We start from the raw sequence: 17,575 nt of genomic DNA on the forward strand, positions 1-17,575 counted from the left end.
GTCCTGGGGCACTCTTCAAGGCAAAAACCACACAGCCCATGTGTTTGGTTGAAGTCCAAACCAAACTGCCTCTTCATACAAGTCATGAGGCTTGTAGCCCCACACAATTTCTGCATTTTTTTCACACACATTTGAGCAACCAGTGCATAATCCCCACAGCTGCACATTTGCACTGTAAATTTACTGTCTGGTTCACCATCCCCTCCTTATAAACACACACACACACACACACACACACATATATATATATAATCATGCTCGGTCTGTGCCAAGGCTGAAAAACCAATTCGTAAAACACCTTAAATCTACACAGAAATTTTTATCCTCAACCATCAAGTTTCTGCAGTGATAGCTTGGTTCAGGTACAACATAGGGGCAGAAATGGTTTAGATTTTCATGAAGAAATGAGCTTATGAGCATTTGAGGTTTGCTTTGGTAGTGGGGAACACAGCAAATATTCCAGGAAGCTTCTATCAGAAAGTTATGCAAAACAACAACAATCATCTCACCAACTTCCAAACCTTATCCTTTCCCTTCCCCCATCATCTCCAAGTTATTATCTGTTAACCACATTTTTAAACTGCAACAAAGAAAACAGAATAAAATCAATAGCTCTCTTTGCAGCTAGGAGGACAGAAATATTCAGCTCCCCAGTGGGAAAACTGGTTCTTTCTTTCTTCCTTTCCTTCTAATTTTAAACTTCACTTAAGGTTCAGTGATTGAACAAAAGCAGACAAAAAAATATTGCAGTTATCTGACGTACAGAAGTGTAACATGAAGTCTGCTCATTATGGATAATATTTATGGCAGATCATAACGTTAAATTACAACTCAGCCGCCTCAGCCAGAAATTTGTAACACCACACATGTGCTTCTAATTAAGGGCTTTTGAAGTTGCCCTGGATATTTATTTTCAAGGGATTTAGTGCACAGAACGATTAAAGTTTGCTCTTGTTAAGAGTTCTGCAATCGAAAAAAAAATTAAGAGAGATTGCAACTGGACCTCAAACTAATATATACATTCATTTTTGCATGAGTGTATACATGTACATCTGTTTATCTATTGCCATAAAAAAAAATAAAAACGTGTGTGTTAACACAGATAAAATAATATATTAAAAAGAGGGAGACAAAGGGCCTTTGTTTCAAATGTGGTCTGAGTCCAAAATTTGTGACCGTAATTTTGTTTATAGGAAATCCTTTATAATGCTAGTTTAGTGTTTCCATATGGAATTCTCATAGGACTCTTTTCTCCCTCCCCCTCAACCCCCCCACGTCCCTCTTTTATTTGGATAAGGCAAGAGAAAAGTGAATGTACATTCCAAAGATGCATAGTCATTCCGGATCAAATTCAATGGATTCTGGCAAGAGTTGAAAAACACAGATGCAGTGTTTTAGGTCTCCTGCTGTGCAGCCTCCAGCCATGAGTGTCTGGTTGAAGCACTTTGTAAAATCATGAAAACCCTATTAAATTCATGAAATATGATATACTGCATTTTCTAGCTAACTTTCCATTGAACTGTCCATGAAGACGGAATTTGTCTGGCTTGCTTATGGTGCTCACACACACACACACACACACGTACACACTCAGGCATCCCTGTGTGCACACCAAGATACAACCAGGAGCTCCTGCAGTCCTTTATCCTCTGCTTCTTCAACTGAATCCTCCTCTCCAAACCAGCAGAACCTGGGTCAAAGAATTTCCCATTAATCCTGTTCTGTCCTTGCACCACACAACTCACACACTGATCCCCAGCAATTAAAGAGGTCCTGATGTTTAGGCAGAGGGAAGTGAGCATCCAACACAGCTGCCCCTCTTTCAACTTAAAACAAAATCCCTTGCTAGGAAACTGAAAGCAGACTGATATTCTTACTTCATTTCCTATTGGGTTTCACATAATAAAATCATCATATGTTTAGGATTGGGTTTCTTTTCTCCTCTTCTAAATGAAAAAGTGAGAGCAGTCCCCTGAGGACAAAGGTCTTGCTGTTAAAATTGTCCTTGAGACACGGGCAGTTGCAGGCCCCTTGCATGCCTGTCAGAGTGAGGAAAAATATGTATTTTAGTAAAGCTGGCCTGCCCTTGCTTATTTATGTCTTGGCACCCACGTGGCTGAAAGTTGCAATAAGTCTAATGAAATGTGGCTGTACCTGAGCTCACCATGCAGCCACGTGAGGTTTTCCTTACCTCCACGTGAGGCAGATGGAGCTCTCCCATAAAATACATTGTACTTCCAACTGTGGCTTTTATTCAAGGATCTGTAGGTACTTTAGAAACACTGAGATTCATAAATGCTCAGGCCAGACAGGGCATTTGAGCATTTGACTTCCAGTTTTGGGCTGAAGGCTTCAGGAGAAGAGGGATGCATTTCCTTTCCTGGAAGTTTGCTACAACAGCTAATCAGTCCTTCTATTAAAAACATTATCATACAATAAATAAGCCATGAGGTTTAAGATAATATTGCTAACAGGAGGATTTAAATTGTACATCTGTGGTTAAGATCGTCCACAGAAGGCTTAACTCCAAACTTTCTGAGCAAAAATAGTGATAATGTTCATCCTTTTCTGTCCATAGTCTCTACCAAGGTCTGCTCCACCAAAACCACAGATAATTTTTAAGATTTTGTGTGGAAATGGTGATTATATTTATCTTCATAAATATATCTTCAATTTTGGTACAAGATTTCCCTTTTTTGCTGTGTACATTTGCTGTCAGTAGATGATGGAAAGATCCTTGTTAATACCTGTTAATTAGGTTCACATCTTCTCATGAACAGTGTTATTGCAAGCAGTAAATCAATTCAAGACTAGAAATTGCTTTGCAAGTCAAATATCCAGAAATTTGTCTATGTAACTTTAAAATTCCAGATCCCTTTGGAATGGAAGCAAAGGCTTGAATTTCAGGACCACAGTGCAAGTTTGACACATTTGCTGGCCTCAGATATGCCAAAACAGATACGATAGACTGCTACTTCCCATTCCAGATAAGGATAAAGGAATGTCTAAAGCCCCTTAAATACTCACTTTTTTGGTATAAATAGTTTTGTACTTGAGCTTGTTTCAACATTGTTTGCATAAGTGTTAGATGTAAATTCTCTTAGGTTTTGTATAGATTATTTACCTTCTTTAGGTGCCTGTATATCTCTGCTTACTAAATAAGGAAGTCTAGGGTAACTTATTTGGACCTCCATGTCTTGTTAGATATTTGTTTTGGGTGAGAATCCCTTTTTTTTTTTTTCTTACAAAAACTCATTGAAATAAAGACATTTGCCAAGTCTTGCTACAGCAGTAATTGTCTAAGAACACAAACAAAAACGGGTGTACCAGAGATATGACTTTTTTGTTGATGAGGTTAAATTGCAGTATAATTCTATATCACGTACCAGCTAAGTTATTTTACATGTCTTTAAATGTCATTGATATTATGATTCATAATGTAATGCTCTGTGGTCTTCCAATTTCCTTTAAAAAACTGAATCATACATTTGCAGGCACTAAAGCAACATTAATTAGCAAGGTTTGTGTTAACAGACATCTTGAGAGGATTAATGTGCAAAAATTAGATAACAAAGTGCATGCCATTAAGGCTTAAAGTGCTACTCCTGCTGTGTCATGTGAACATTTTATGTGGAAAAACACCTGTATTCTCCATCATGCAACAAAATAATGGGGACTTAACAAGCTTTACTAATTCGATATATAAAGTGGCAGCTACAGGAAGTATGTATTTACAGGCAAGGAAGATTGTTTAAAAGAAACAGACAGAAATGGCCTGGGAATATTTTACTGGATATCCAGTGAGCAAGCTGAGTGAAAGTAAAATCTGGTACACTCTTGCATTGTCTTGGCCTCCACACTGCAAGCCCAGCCCTTGGTGGTTACAGCTGTCACCACAGGATGTTCAACCTTTTGATAAGGGCACATCTCTTGCAGGGCTACCTTTGGTGGCAGTGACCACTGTCCATGCTATGGAGATTGCATAACATTCCCTGTTATTCCAAAGCCCCCTGACACAGGAGGGAACACAAACTAGAGGTGACAACAGGATGCCTGGTGTCTTCATTACTATCTCTGACCAAGATGTCACATCCTTCCTTGCAGTGCCAGAGCTCCCAAATCCCCCAGCCATGTGAGCCAGCTCAGACCAGAGCCTTGTGAATGTGGATTTACAGGTTGTTCCCAGAAATGCCATGGAGGCGAGCAACACAATAGAACTCACAAAGGCCTTTAACCCTGTTATTCTTTACTCATTCAGCAAATCATACAAAAGATCATGGGCCTGTTGGAGTGAGTGCAGAGGAGGCAGGAGATGCTGCAGGGCTGGAGCCCCTCTGCTCTGGAGCCAGGCTGGCAGAGCTGGGGGTGCTCAGCTGCACAGAGAAGGCTCCAGGGAGAGCTCAGAGCCCCTGGCAGGGCCTGAAGGGGCTCCAGGAGAGCTGCACAGGGACTGGGGACAAGGCATGCAGGGACAGGAAGAAAAGGCTGTAGACTCCCCATTCCTGGAATTGTTCAAGGTCAGGTGTTTCTGAGTAACCTGGTCCAGTGGGAGGTGTCCCTGCCCAAGGCAGAGGTGGAACTGCATGGTCTGTAAGGTCCCTCCCAATCCAAACCATTCTGTGACTCCATGATTCTAAAATAAACAGAAAGCCCCCTCCCAAATGAACAGATTACACACACTTCTGTAACTAAGCTCTCTCTTTGGTTTGAATTTGTATCAAAGTCTCTCTGTGGAACCAAGATCCTGTTTACCTCTGGAAAGGTTAATCTTGGTTCTGCATTCAGGCAGTGTACTACAGTCCACCCAGCTCCATGAACAGCACAGAATATTTTACCACCATGCAAATAACAGTCCCCGATAAAACATTATCATTAAGGTTGGCAGCAATAGCCAGTGGCTCCATAAATCCTCATTTCTATACCCATAGCTATTCATCACTTCAAATCCCATTTAAGAGGCTTTTGGATCACAGTCTCTCTTCCCCCTCTCCAACAGCAGTAAGACTGTGCAAAGAGAAATATTTTGTTTATTGCTTAAATGCAATGAAATCCTTTGTCCACCACACAAGCCACCAGATCCCAAATCCTTTCCTGCTGCCCAAGGCAAAACTCCAACTAGAGAGTTCAAAACAACCATATCATTACTGGCATCCTGCTTACTATGCATTGGAGGGGTGTTTGCCATGGAGTAACAGGGATGGCACAGTTCAACAGTTGCTTCCTAAAACTCCCATTTAGAAAATTTATAAGCTAAAATGTTAGTGTTCCGAAATACAATTCCCCATCCACTTGCAAATTCCAGTAACCAAAAAAAAAAACCAAAAAACCAAAACACCCTAGCTTAAATTAATTTGAACTCTCTTGCTGGTGTTCTACTTTTAGATGTAGGATTTATGTTAGCTGTTCTAACAAGCTTATATTCTTCAGTATTATTCACATTATTCTTATTATTCATATTGGGTTCCTTTTGGAAGCCTTAATAATATATCCCACTAGGGCAATGTTCAGCATACTCAGTCCAAAAAGATGGCTCTGTTCCAAGATGATAGTTCAGGACAGAAACATGGAACAAAGGAAAAGTGTGATATAGACAAACATGTGAAAACATGAGCACAATACCAGGCAAACCTGGTCAGCTGAGCAGGCAGGAGCTCAGCACACCAGAGCCTGACTGCTACTAAATGTTTTTGCTCACACCACTGGGCTGTTTTCATTCAGTTCACTTATTCCTAACAAGGAAATTAGTCTCACCATCACAGCTCCAATTTCCCAGTGAGCCTGGAAGAAAACGGGGAGAACAAGAGAAAATAGGAAGGAACTGATTAACATGAAATTCCACAAAGCTCTAGAACAGACTTTATATGGAAATACCCAGGGAGAAACCCAAGTGGGCTGGTTTTTAGAAGAAGAAAGGGTATGTCTATGGGATTATAAATTGGATTTATGGGTGGCAACCAGGAGAAGGGCTTGGTAGCCCAGGACTTGTTGTGTATGTATAACAGGAAATATAGCTTTAGATCCAAAGGAAAAAGTTTCATAAACATATGTTTCAGAACAGCAAAATCATACAGAGAAGATAAAGGCTATTAAAAACAAAATCTACACACACAAAAAAAAAAAAAAAATGTTTACAAAGAACAGAAGCCATATATTGCTAAAATGTACCAGTCAATTTTATCACAGAATCATCACAGAGATTGGAAGAGACATCCAGGACCAGATAGCCCCACCATCAACAAACACCACCATAATCACCCCTAAATTCCAGCTGCTCCTTGAACAGTTCCAGAGATGGTGACTCCACCACCTCCTTGGGTAACTTATTCCAATACCCAACCACTCTTACAGTGAGGATTTTTTTTTTTTTTTTAATAACATGTATCTGAACATCCTCTGGCAGACCTTAAAGCCATTTCCTCTCATCCTTTCACTTCAGATGTGGCAGCCAAGAATGACCTTTATCTCACTCCACCTCCTGTCAGGGAGTTGAGGAGAGTGAGAAGGTGCCCCCTGAGCCTCCTTTTCTCCAGACTAAACACATCCAGCTCCCCCAGCTGCTCCTCATGAGAAATGTGTTTTAGACCCCCTCCACCCACAACATTATGAAGAGTAATTGCACATGTTCTGCAGATATACAAATTAAACTCCTATTTCTATTTCCAGCTCCTGGGACATGTTCAGGGCCAGGGGGTAGGACAGAGAATCTTTAAGGTCCCTTCCAACCCAAACCATCATGTGATTCTGTGATTCTGCAACAGACACAATTCTGTTTGGTGCTTTGAAAGATTCCCAGTAAGTACCAGCTACACCCTCAGGTCTCACAACGTGTTTGGGAATATGCATCAGTTAAGAACCACAGTGATAACAGTGGCTGAAGATTGCTCAGCCCTTGAAAGGGCTCACCCAGAGCTCCCTGAAGTCAAGAGAAAGTGTTCAAAATTACTTCAGTGAGGTTTGCACATAGGATTTGATTTCTAGGGCTGTTGATCTGTTGCCTTCCATGAGCACTAATTTTACTGACGTAGCTTTCAATGTAGTTCAGCTATCTCTTGGATAATTTCAAATCTGCCAAGTCAGATGGATGTGCTGCATGCCATGGTCCATAAAAAGGAAAGGCCAGCTATTAATTGGCTTTGCCTTCAGCTTAGTGACTTTTCTAAAGTCCTTCTTGCAGCCACAACATATAATTTATCGAGAGATATATTTGGATCTATTTATTTCAAGAACAAAATTGTCTGGTTTGGTGCCATTTATTTTATAAAAGAGATAATAAAAATGTAATGAGTATGGAGATTCAAAAGTGGAAATGACACAAAGAAAGCAATAATCATTAAAATAAAAATATAAACAAGTCTATAAACCAAACCCTCAAGACATTTGCCATGTATAATGTAACTTTTATACCTCTTACTTCATAATGCATAACTTTACAAGAAAATTAATTTAATGCTTTTGCTAACCTTACTCAACCCCAATCAAGTAATAGGTAGCAAGAAAAACAATTATATGCATACACAGTAAGCTTTCATTTAGATCAAGTGGTGATTCAAGTATTTCAATAGCATAATAAAGACCTGAAATCTATTTAACCAATGGCAATACCAAAATCCCTGAAACTCTGTTTTCACATGAGACTGGATATTTAAACCCACATAAACTTCTATGGCAGAGCTTTTGTGGGACCTCTATACATTTCATCAGGTACTTCAGCCATGATACAGAAATTATTTCTAGATACAGCAGCAGTCTAGAAGGAAGAATGGGGCTTATGGCCAAAAGATGCTGGAAATAACAGTGGAGAGGATCACAGGTCCCAGTCTGAGAGGGCAGGAGGGAAGGACTGACACTCATCACCCACAGCAGAGGGTTTAGCCATGGCAGCTCACACCACAAGCCCAACCCATCCCTGGAAGTGTCCAGGGCCAGGTAGGATGAGGCTTGGAGTAACCTGGCCTAGCAGAAGGTTTCCCTGCCCATGGCAGGGGTGGAACGAGATGGTTTTCCAGGTCCCTTTCAACCCAAACCATTCTGTGATGAGAGCTAAGGTTCTCTTGGAGAGGCAAATCACCACCACACCATCCATGTGATGTCACAACACTGCCCATGGTGATATAAGGGGGTATCAGAACAGAGGCAAAGGGCTGAAAAGCTCTTTAAACCCTCACCTCCCTCCCTGAGATCCTGCCCCAAGCTTCCAGCAGCATGATTCCCATTCCACTGCAGAGAGAATGGCTGAATCATAGAGGTATTGAAGTGGTAGGTTAAAATTGGGGCATTTAGTCCTTACATCTACTCAGAGATAATTGGCTTAATTTTCCCTGTTGTGAGGCCTTCCTGCCTCCTGCTGCCTTCAAAAGACATCAGACTGCACACACACAGATTAGAAAATAGCACTGACTGTTAAAATGTTTGATTACAGATATTTCCATAATCACAAGCAAACATGTCAGACTTAAATGATCCTACTCTTAGGCTCCCCACCTGTAAAACATGAAACAAGGCACTTGATGCACTTTTCTAAAGCAAGGGCAGTGTTATTTCTAGAGCTGGCTGAGGCCTTAGGCAATGGAAGAACCATGATCAGAAAGTCCAGGGATAAGTGAGTATATGCTGCATAAAATACTTTAAGAGGCTTTCAGAGGCAGGAAGAGTTTCTTTGTACTAATAAATCCCTGCAGGTTTTGGTGCCCTTGAGTTCAGTGACACGGCTGAGATATCCATGGTCATACAAAGACTCCAATTCTCTAAGCAGCTTTGTGGATATCCAAAGGCAAGATCTACAAACCAGTCATTACCACAATTCATATCAATTACTTTTAAAACTGATGAAAAGCCAAAAGCTTCGGCTCAGTAGGTTGCCTGTTCCAGTGCCTGATCCAGAGAGAACAACAGGGCAATCCTTGTGTCCCCTGACCTCAGCAGGGATTGAAGAGGGACTTCATGTCTTTGAGTCACAAATGCTGGGGCTTTAGACAGATCCTGATGGGTAACCAACCCCACGGGGGCCAGAGAATTCAGACACCCATATTACTGCAGAAAAGCATGAACTTAATGCAGATCCAATAAAATAATTGGATTTCCTTCAGCCACTCCCATTTTCAACTCAGTCAACAAGCATGACATCCTTCCATGTTTGGCTGGAAATCCAAAAGAAGAGTTTTCTGACCAAGTCACATCCCAGGAGGGGAGCCAGGAGCCAGCTGCCAGCAGAGGTGGAGCAGCCCATAGTACCTGGGGTAGGAGTCAGGGGGAGGCTGCTGCCAGGCTGGATGAAATTTTGGCAGGTTGACTGCAGCCCACAGGTCGCTTGTTCTCTGCCTCCTGCAAGTCCATTGTCCAATGAGTCAAAAGTCCCTTGCACCAAGCCAAGGAACAAGGCAGGAGCAGCAGTGCCCAAGGTCTCCTCACACCATCCCGTGGCTGAGAATGACTGCTGAACTTCAAAGCTAATTCCCTTTGCCAGATTCTCAGCTTCTTAAACTTTCACAACTTAAAATACTTATCTGTCCCATTACCTCAACCAGCTTGTTGATATGTCAGTTGAGGAGCATGTTGGCAAATTGGATGCAAATGTTTCTTCTCCTTTCCCTACCATGTCCAAAACATACAGTTACACCATCCTGAACTCACATAAACTCTCAACTGGGTTTCTTTCAGAACTGTAAAGCTGATTTGACCACAAGGAAATAGAAACAAATCACTTTACAGCCTCCAAGTTGGCTTCTGTTACCCAAATATCCCTTTTTTGTGCCTTGGGCCTCAACAATTCTCCACCAAATGGGCCTCCACCAAATGGGTCTAAGCACAAGTCATGAGTAGATGAGTTATTCCTAGAACATATATTTTAGGGTTTTTTATACTCAGATTATTTTTTTTTTCATTTCAATTCCAAATATCTGGTTTTCCTTAATCATTCATATCCTTATTAAGGACCTTGCCAATGTTTATTTAAAGCAAATGATGCCTTCTTGAATGGGTCAGACCATTCAGAAAACTAGAATTTTTTCCTCTTGTAAATCTATAATGGGAACTGTGTGAATAACTCTTTTTTTTGTTGTTGTTGTTGGTTTTGTTTAATGCTTTAACTGAAAAACTAGGAAAAAGAATTAGTATAGAATGAGTCTTAAAACTGTTTCATTTTTCTCAAAGGAATGAAAACAAGCACAAAAACACAATAAATGTTTTATTGCAGTACTTTTCTCCTTTGAAAAATTATCACTGAATTTAGCTAAACTAGGCTTTAATACATGCAGACTGTAACTCTTTTATTTTCCCTTCCTGCATTTGATCTTTTTTTATTTTCCTCTGACAAAGTACTCTGCTAAACACAGCTGTTACTTCTGGATGTGGAGTGACCTGAAACTGCTTTTTTAGCAATAAAAGGCATCTTTCTCTATAATTATTCTTTTATATCCACAGAGAGAAAGAGATCTAACCTTTTCCTCTCTTATAGGGCAAAACTAAGTATTTACTTGTGGTGGGGCATGAGAATCAGCCATGGGATTTGACTTGTGCTGTGGCCATGGAAAACATAACCATGGCACAGAGGTAACATATCTAATGTCAAGGGCAAAATTATTTAAAGTGTGTTTCTTCTCTGACTGTGTCACCACAGCATTTCAGCTCTTCTTGGAAGCACAGGAAATCCCAGAGCAGCCCTGAGGAGAGGAATTTTGGTCCAGAGCAAGGTCCCTGGGGTGCACCCCAAGTCTAACCCCACCTCAGATGAGGATCAGGCTGAGGGACTCAAAGCAAGTGGAAGCAGCCCTTGGCTCTTCCCTTCACATCAGGCAAGCCTCAGCCAAATCCCTGGCTTTCCAAATCAACTTTTCATGACCTCCAAACTAATCCCAACCTTTGCACTGGACTCAGTACAACTGGCAAATTTATACTGTAAGCCTCATTAAGCCTCCTTCAGTCTCATAAATCCTATATTACCCAAGAACTGGCTATGTAGAAAGCACTCAGGGTCACACAAGACTAAGAGTGTGGCATTTAAATAACTCACACTAGTTAGATGTTTCCTCCACATAACTAGAAGCCTTCATTGAAACAGAATGTTGCATTTTGAGCATTACAATAGAAACCAGCATTAAACCTAACCTTGGCTGCAGATAAGGCATATTCCTCAGGGTGAAAATTTACTGTGAGTAAAACAAGCTGATGCAAACTCCATTTTCCTTCACCGCTGTGCCAAAGTTCAGCACTAAGGTTCTGCAATGCATCTTTCAAATCCTGTAAAAATAACTTGTACTAATAATACAGAGAATGAAAAAGACATAAAGCACATCAAGAGGCTAGAGCTTAAAGAATTCAGAGTGATATCAATATTCTCCATCACAGAACTTGCGAATTTGAAAATAACTGTAGCTCTGTAGTCACAAGTTTCACAGAGGTTATCCTTGATCTAAGGGCAGGAATACATACCAAGAAAAAATTCAGAATAAGGCAGCCAAATCTACTGAGAACAGCACACAGCTTTTCTCTATGGGGTGAACAAAATTCAGCCCTAACCATTGTTCTGCAGTAAATCCTTTCATATTCATAACCCACCTGAGCACTATTTTGCACATGTTCCTAGTGCTAAACACAAGGTAGCAATAGAGCACTTTTTAAAAAGCCCAAACTGTACAAATCATGAACATATCTAGCCTGAACCAATTCTACAACTCTGTTGGTTTTTTTTTTTAATTTTAAAAATCTTCAATGAATAAATTTAAATTTTGAATTCCTAATACCCACCCCCATGTTCTTCCGAATAACTTCTGCACCTGCAACTGATTCCCAGCCTCAGGCAGTGCACTCTGCTCAGCCTAGAGATGATCCCCAAATTCCCTCACCTACCCAGCTATGAGAATGAACCCAGTGTTATTCATACACACAGGGTGAAATTGGGAGTGCCTTACTCAGAGCCACCAATACCACATTTCCACCTCTTTTCCACTTGAAGAACTAGGTGTTAATTCAGAAATTGGCTATGATTTTGTCTCCACTTCCCTGTTTCACACACTCCAATCTGGATCCCATATCCCATTCCCTCCTTTCCTCTCCTCTGCAAGAGCCAAACCTTGACCTTCCCCATTTTGGAGATCCATCTCCAAACTTTTTCCTATGGAAGCTCAATTTAAACACATCTCCAGTCTTTGGTGAATTCACAGCACTCACACTTGCAAATGATACACAGAAAGATGTCTGGCAAAATGCTCTTTCTTTTTTGTCTGTCTTCCCTTTCCTCACAAGCATGGACATTTCACCTAAAATATATGATTACATAGATTTTAGTCTCATTTATCCCCTGTACAATGGGTACTAACCCCATTCCCAATGATAGTTGTGGACTGGTCATCCAATAATATTACCTTCTAAAAAAATTAAAGCAAAATTAAACCTTTCGAAAGATGTAAATTTAAAAAATATATATTATAGTAATTTTAATTTTTTTTTCTTGTTGGAAATTTCTATAAAGGAACAGGGTTGCTCTGCACACCCCTTCAAAATCCTCCACAAAAGGAAGAGGAAGAGAAACCTTCCTCCATCCTTCAGTAAAGATGCCCCCACTTACAAACAGCATCAGAAACATATTTTTATGTACAACAACAAGAATCCAAAGCAGCTCCACTGAGACTGATGAAGATGACCTCTCTCTCAGTTATATAAGTGATGCTTTATTAACTACAGAGGAATAAAGCCTGAGGTGACAGCCAGACCCTATCAAATAAGTTTTTATCTGCAGCTCTCACTCCTTTCCATCTCTCCCATCTCAGGTCTGATGAAAAGACCATTCACATTAGGGGAATCCCTTGCACTGCATTTCAAAAAGACATTAGGCTATTTCTCCAGTGCACAAACACCAATCCCATGGCACAGGAGCAGATAAGCTACAACAGGGGTGTGGAGACAACAACCCAAATTAGAGAATCCTTGAAAAGCTTGATTTAGAATGGGACCTTAAAGGTCTTTTAGTCCCAATCCCCCTGCCATGGACAGGGGCACCTTCTGCTAGACCAGGCTGCTCCAAGCCCCATCCAACCTGAGTACCTGCAACATGCCACACTTCACCATTTTATTCCAATGACTCTGAGCAGCAGCTCGGGAAATTTGTCCTGTCGTTTACAATCTTTGAAGTGCAAACTTCAGACTCACACAGAACAGAGAGCAGAACTGATGTCTGTGTTTTCAGGTGAGCAAAGCTGCAGACTTCAAAGGTTCCGCAGTAGTCTGTGAAGCCTCTTAAAGATTGTCACCTGAGTTTATCAAAAGCTGGCAGAAAACGCATCCATACATCCAGATAAACGTATTCTTTGATCTGAGTGATAAAAACAACTGTTTTTCTTCATGTAAACTCCTTTTTTTGTAAATGTTTATGAACTGTGGGAAATTATGTCTCTGCCAGAATTTAAAATAAAGTGATTCAATGGGTTTGCCTTACACTTACCATTCATTATGTTCATAAACATTGCAGGAATCCCAATGGAGTTTTCAAGGAAGGTTCACGATGCTGTAGTTACCAGGGAAACACATGATAAATTGCTGCTATCTAAAAAAGAAAATCCCCATTAACTTTCTATTAAAGAGCAAGCGATGTGAACTATATGGAAAAATGCCTTTACGGTTACCATATTAAAATGCTGAGTGCTTTGTCCCAAGATTAACCAAATAATGGCCATGCTCTGACACTTTAATTCACTGTGAACAGCATCTAGCACTTTACAATCTGTGCATGCCTTGCTAAAGACAGCCCAGTATTCAGCAAGATCAGCCCAGGAACAGCAGACACCATGTGATTGTACTTGCAGTTAAAATATTTACAAGCAAATCTTTGCTAAGCTAGGCTAGAAAAAAAACATCAATGTATTTCACACCAAAACAAAGAGATTTTGCCAACTCCCCAAGGCTTGTACAGGATGTCCAACCCCAGATGAAGAGCTTAAAGGTTTAACAACAAGGTAATTTTTTGCATAGAATAAACAAGGTTTCTCAGTGCATGTTAACATCAGGCATTTGGTGCTGGAGCACAGGTGTTGCAAATCACCAAACACCTGTTTCTGCAAAGCACTGATGGGGTCATGGATGCTTCAAGTCTGCCTTGCCCTTTGTGCATCCTGAGAAAACCACATGGCACCACCTAAGCAGCCACACAAAAAAAAACAGAAAAACTTCCTTGTTCAAAGCCCTCTTTAAGCTCTTGCAGTCTGGATGGGCAGCTGAAGCAGGAATCACCACCCTTAAGCACTGCCCCCTTGAAGGATCCAATGTCTCTACCATTTTTTGGTGACTCCCCAACCTTTGAAATTGACCACAAGACTGCCTCCAATCTTACTGCAGCAGGAGCACACTGCCTAAAATCACCTCCAGCATAAGCTAAATTAAATCTGCCTTCTTCCACAATAAAATGTCCTAAGGCACATTTCCTTCCCTGTCCTCTCTCTCACACCCATCAGTTATTGTATCTCAGCCTAGCAGAAGGTAGCCCTCAACAAAGAACAGTAATTTCTCTGGCAGCTCCAAGCTGATTCACATTTGGCTGCCCATGTCTGTCACACTCAAGTCTTACAGAGTAAGACCTTGAATCACTACAGTGATTTAAAAGGAATTATTCTCATTGAAGAGGTCACCTCTGAATTGATGAGAGACATTCAGTAGCTGACATACCAAGTTTTCACTGTGAATTAATAAGAAAGCAGGGATATTGTCTAGTTTCTTGCTGTATTATTCCTACCTCTCTACTCTCCGGATTAAAGAAGACATTCATCTCATTGGAGCTTGTGTTAGGATGTCTGAGCTTTGCACCACAGGAGAGGATCTTTAGAAATACTTCTGACAAGTAGAGACAGTGTTTATGGGATGTGGGAGTTAATATTTCCCTCCTGATAAGACAGAGCAGTGACTCATTCTGAAAATGAAGGCAGCTTATGGTCAGTGTGGAGGAGAAAGACAGGAGGTGACATCAAAGTGAAACTCAGGAAGATGCTGCACAACAAGGCAGATGTGACCCCCAGGACAGATGTTGTGCTAAAGGAGAAGTGGTACAACAGGACAAGAGGACACAGCAATTCTTTATGGAAGGGTTGTTAAACATCAGGGTCCCCACCCCTGGAGGTGTCCAAGGAAAACTGGATATGGTACTCAGTGTTCTGGTCTGGGTGACAAGGTGGGGATCAGTCAAAGTTTGAATTTGATGATCTTGGAGGTTTTTCCAACCTTTATGATCCAATTAAAGGATCTGCAAGGTTTAGACACATCCTAGAAATGAGGCTCTATACCAAACTCTAAAAGCAGCATGAGCTGAAGGGGTGGGTAACAGCAGAGAGAAACAGGAAAAGAGGTGGGAAAGGGAAGGCAGAGTGAGCACAGGAGCACTGCTGGCAGGGTTTTTCCTTGACAGTTCTGCAGGTCTGTTCCTGCTCCAGGTCAGACAGGATATCTCACACTTCCCTGTCCCCTCTCTGTAAGAAATGGCTGGTCCTGGTGATGGTCACATCTCTAAGGCCATAACACTCTAGGGAAGGGAGGGATATTGGGTTCTCTCTGAAGGCAGGACCCATATCCAACTTCCATTCCTAGCTGTCAGGTCACCTGGCTGGTTTCTCATAATATCCAAGGCACTACTTCAGTTAAATGTTTGACATCACACAACTTCACACCACAGATTTAGCCCTAGCTGTAAATCAGTGTCAGCAGGATGCAAAATAATGGAACAAAAGTCTCATTTTAGTCTGTTGACCTGTTTTCTTCTTCCTTGCCTTATTTTTACTTTTACTGCTCTGCTTCTTAAATCTGTTCCTAAAACAAGCAAACCCTTTTTGTTTCCATTTGCAAAGGATATTTAAAAAAAAACAAAACAAAACAAAAAAATCCAAAAATGAGTGAGAGAGACGCACAAACACAAAAAGCCAAAAAGAAACAGTGGAGAGGTATGTGTTATTGGACAAGTGTTTAATTTATGGAACTTGGCCGGCAGAACAAGAGTTTGAATTGTACTTCAATAAGTGGAGCTCTTAGAATAAATGTGGCTTGTAAAATTGTTTTACAGTCTGCTTTGCCGAACAGCCAACACCTCATGGAAACCTTTGAAAAGCATTCTGTTTAGAAGCTATGGTTTTTATATTTCATATTTTCACTATTTGTTTTTCCCTCTGGTTTTATAACTGGAACCATATGCAGGAAAAACAAGATTTTTGTGTCTTAAAATATCTACCTGACTTGACTATTTTTACTTTTAAAAAACAGATAGCATTTTGAAAATTCTTCACATATAAGGCACTTGGTTCAAACATGAAAGTGTACTTGTTTGATATCCCAGTGAGCTAGAGATTTCCTGAATAACCTTAGGACAGTAATTTAGCTGAGACTCATCACGCCTCTCCCTGAGTACACGTGGTGCAGCTGTGTGCATCTGAGCTGTCTGTCTTTCCCATTATAGACAGAAAATGTGACAGCATTTGGACATGATTCATCTGTGTAGGACGGGAGAGGATGAATCATGCTCGAGATGCCTTTATTGACCAGCTCTTGAGTGGAAGTCAAGGCAAGATGCTCAGGTACAGACATTCACACTGCATACACAAACCCTCATAGGTGCCATCTCAGTGTCTCTGCGTCTCCACAAAAATGAGGCAGACACTTCTGGAAGTAGAGCCAACCCATCCCAATGATGATGGGACCACCACACACCTGGGTGATCTCCCTGGACAAGATACTGATCATTCCATGTCAGCCATGGATAGGTAACACAATGATAAGCCTTTGAATGGTTATAAGGAATATAGAGGAATGGTTATAGAGAATATAAGAGGAACAGAACTAGAGTTAGATAATGAAAATTATGAGAAATTATTCTCTGTGAGGGTGATGAGGCCCTGGCAGAAGTTTCCCAGAAAAGCTGTGGGTGCCCAATCCCTGGAAATATGCAAGGTCTAGAAGGTGTCTCTGTCCATGGCAGGGTGTGGGACAGGATGAGCTTTAATGTCTCTTTCAACACAAACCTCTTTGTGAGTTCATGAATCCCTTTCTGACAGCACCATTCAGGAGACCTGTGGTACGGGAGCCAAAGCCTCCTCCTTCACAGTTACACACATATGCATGTGTGTGTGTGACTGTGGGTGTGCAGACAACCCAAACACAAATGGTGCCAGCACAGCTTCTACCACAGACACCAATAAAATCCATTAAATAAACTCTGTGCCTCCACTGGCAGAGTGGGAGATGCAGCAGAGGGGGAAAGAAGTAGTAAACTTTTGCCTTGGAGCATATTGCATTACATAGTACAGAGACTGGGAAAGAAAGAAACAGAAAGACTCCAAGACCACACTGTAAAAGCCAATTATCTAAATAAGGATGTAAGAATCATATTTATCCCCATTAAACTACCCCAATTGCTAACTGTTATAGTTGTGCTTGTAAAGATATGATAGAACTGCTGTAAGATGTGACTTTATTTAATGCCTGTGATAGGAAAAAAGTTCACTTGAGCACCTTTTTTTTTCTCTTGGGTGTTTTTTTTTTTTTTGGTTGATTGTTTCTTTGGTTTTTTAGGGTTTTTTGTGGTTGGTTTTTTGTTTTTTGGTTTTTTGGG

At 40.9% G+C, this 17,575-nt stretch overlaps 1 long non-coding RNA gene across 1 annotated transcript in view; it reads right to left on the reverse strand.

Annotated features, from left to right (window-relative positions):
* The window catches only part of LOC306814384, a 40,316-nt gene extending 26,791 nt beyond the window's left edge, over window positions 1–13,525 (reverse strand). Inside the window, exon 1 of the long non-coding RNA XR_013777162.1 lies at window positions 13,436–13,525. This is a non-coding gene — a long non-coding RNA (uncharacterized lncRNA). The remainder of the gene's footprint in view (window positions 1–13,435) is intronic.
* Window positions 13,526–17,575: the final 4,050 nt, after the last annotated feature.

Source organism: Erithacus rubecula (genome assembly GCF_903797595.1).
Source record: "Erithacus rubecula genome assembly, chromosome: Z".
Classification (NCBI taxonomy): domain Eukaryota; kingdom Metazoa; phylum Chordata; class Aves; order Passeriformes; family Muscicapidae; genus Erithacus; species Erithacus rubecula.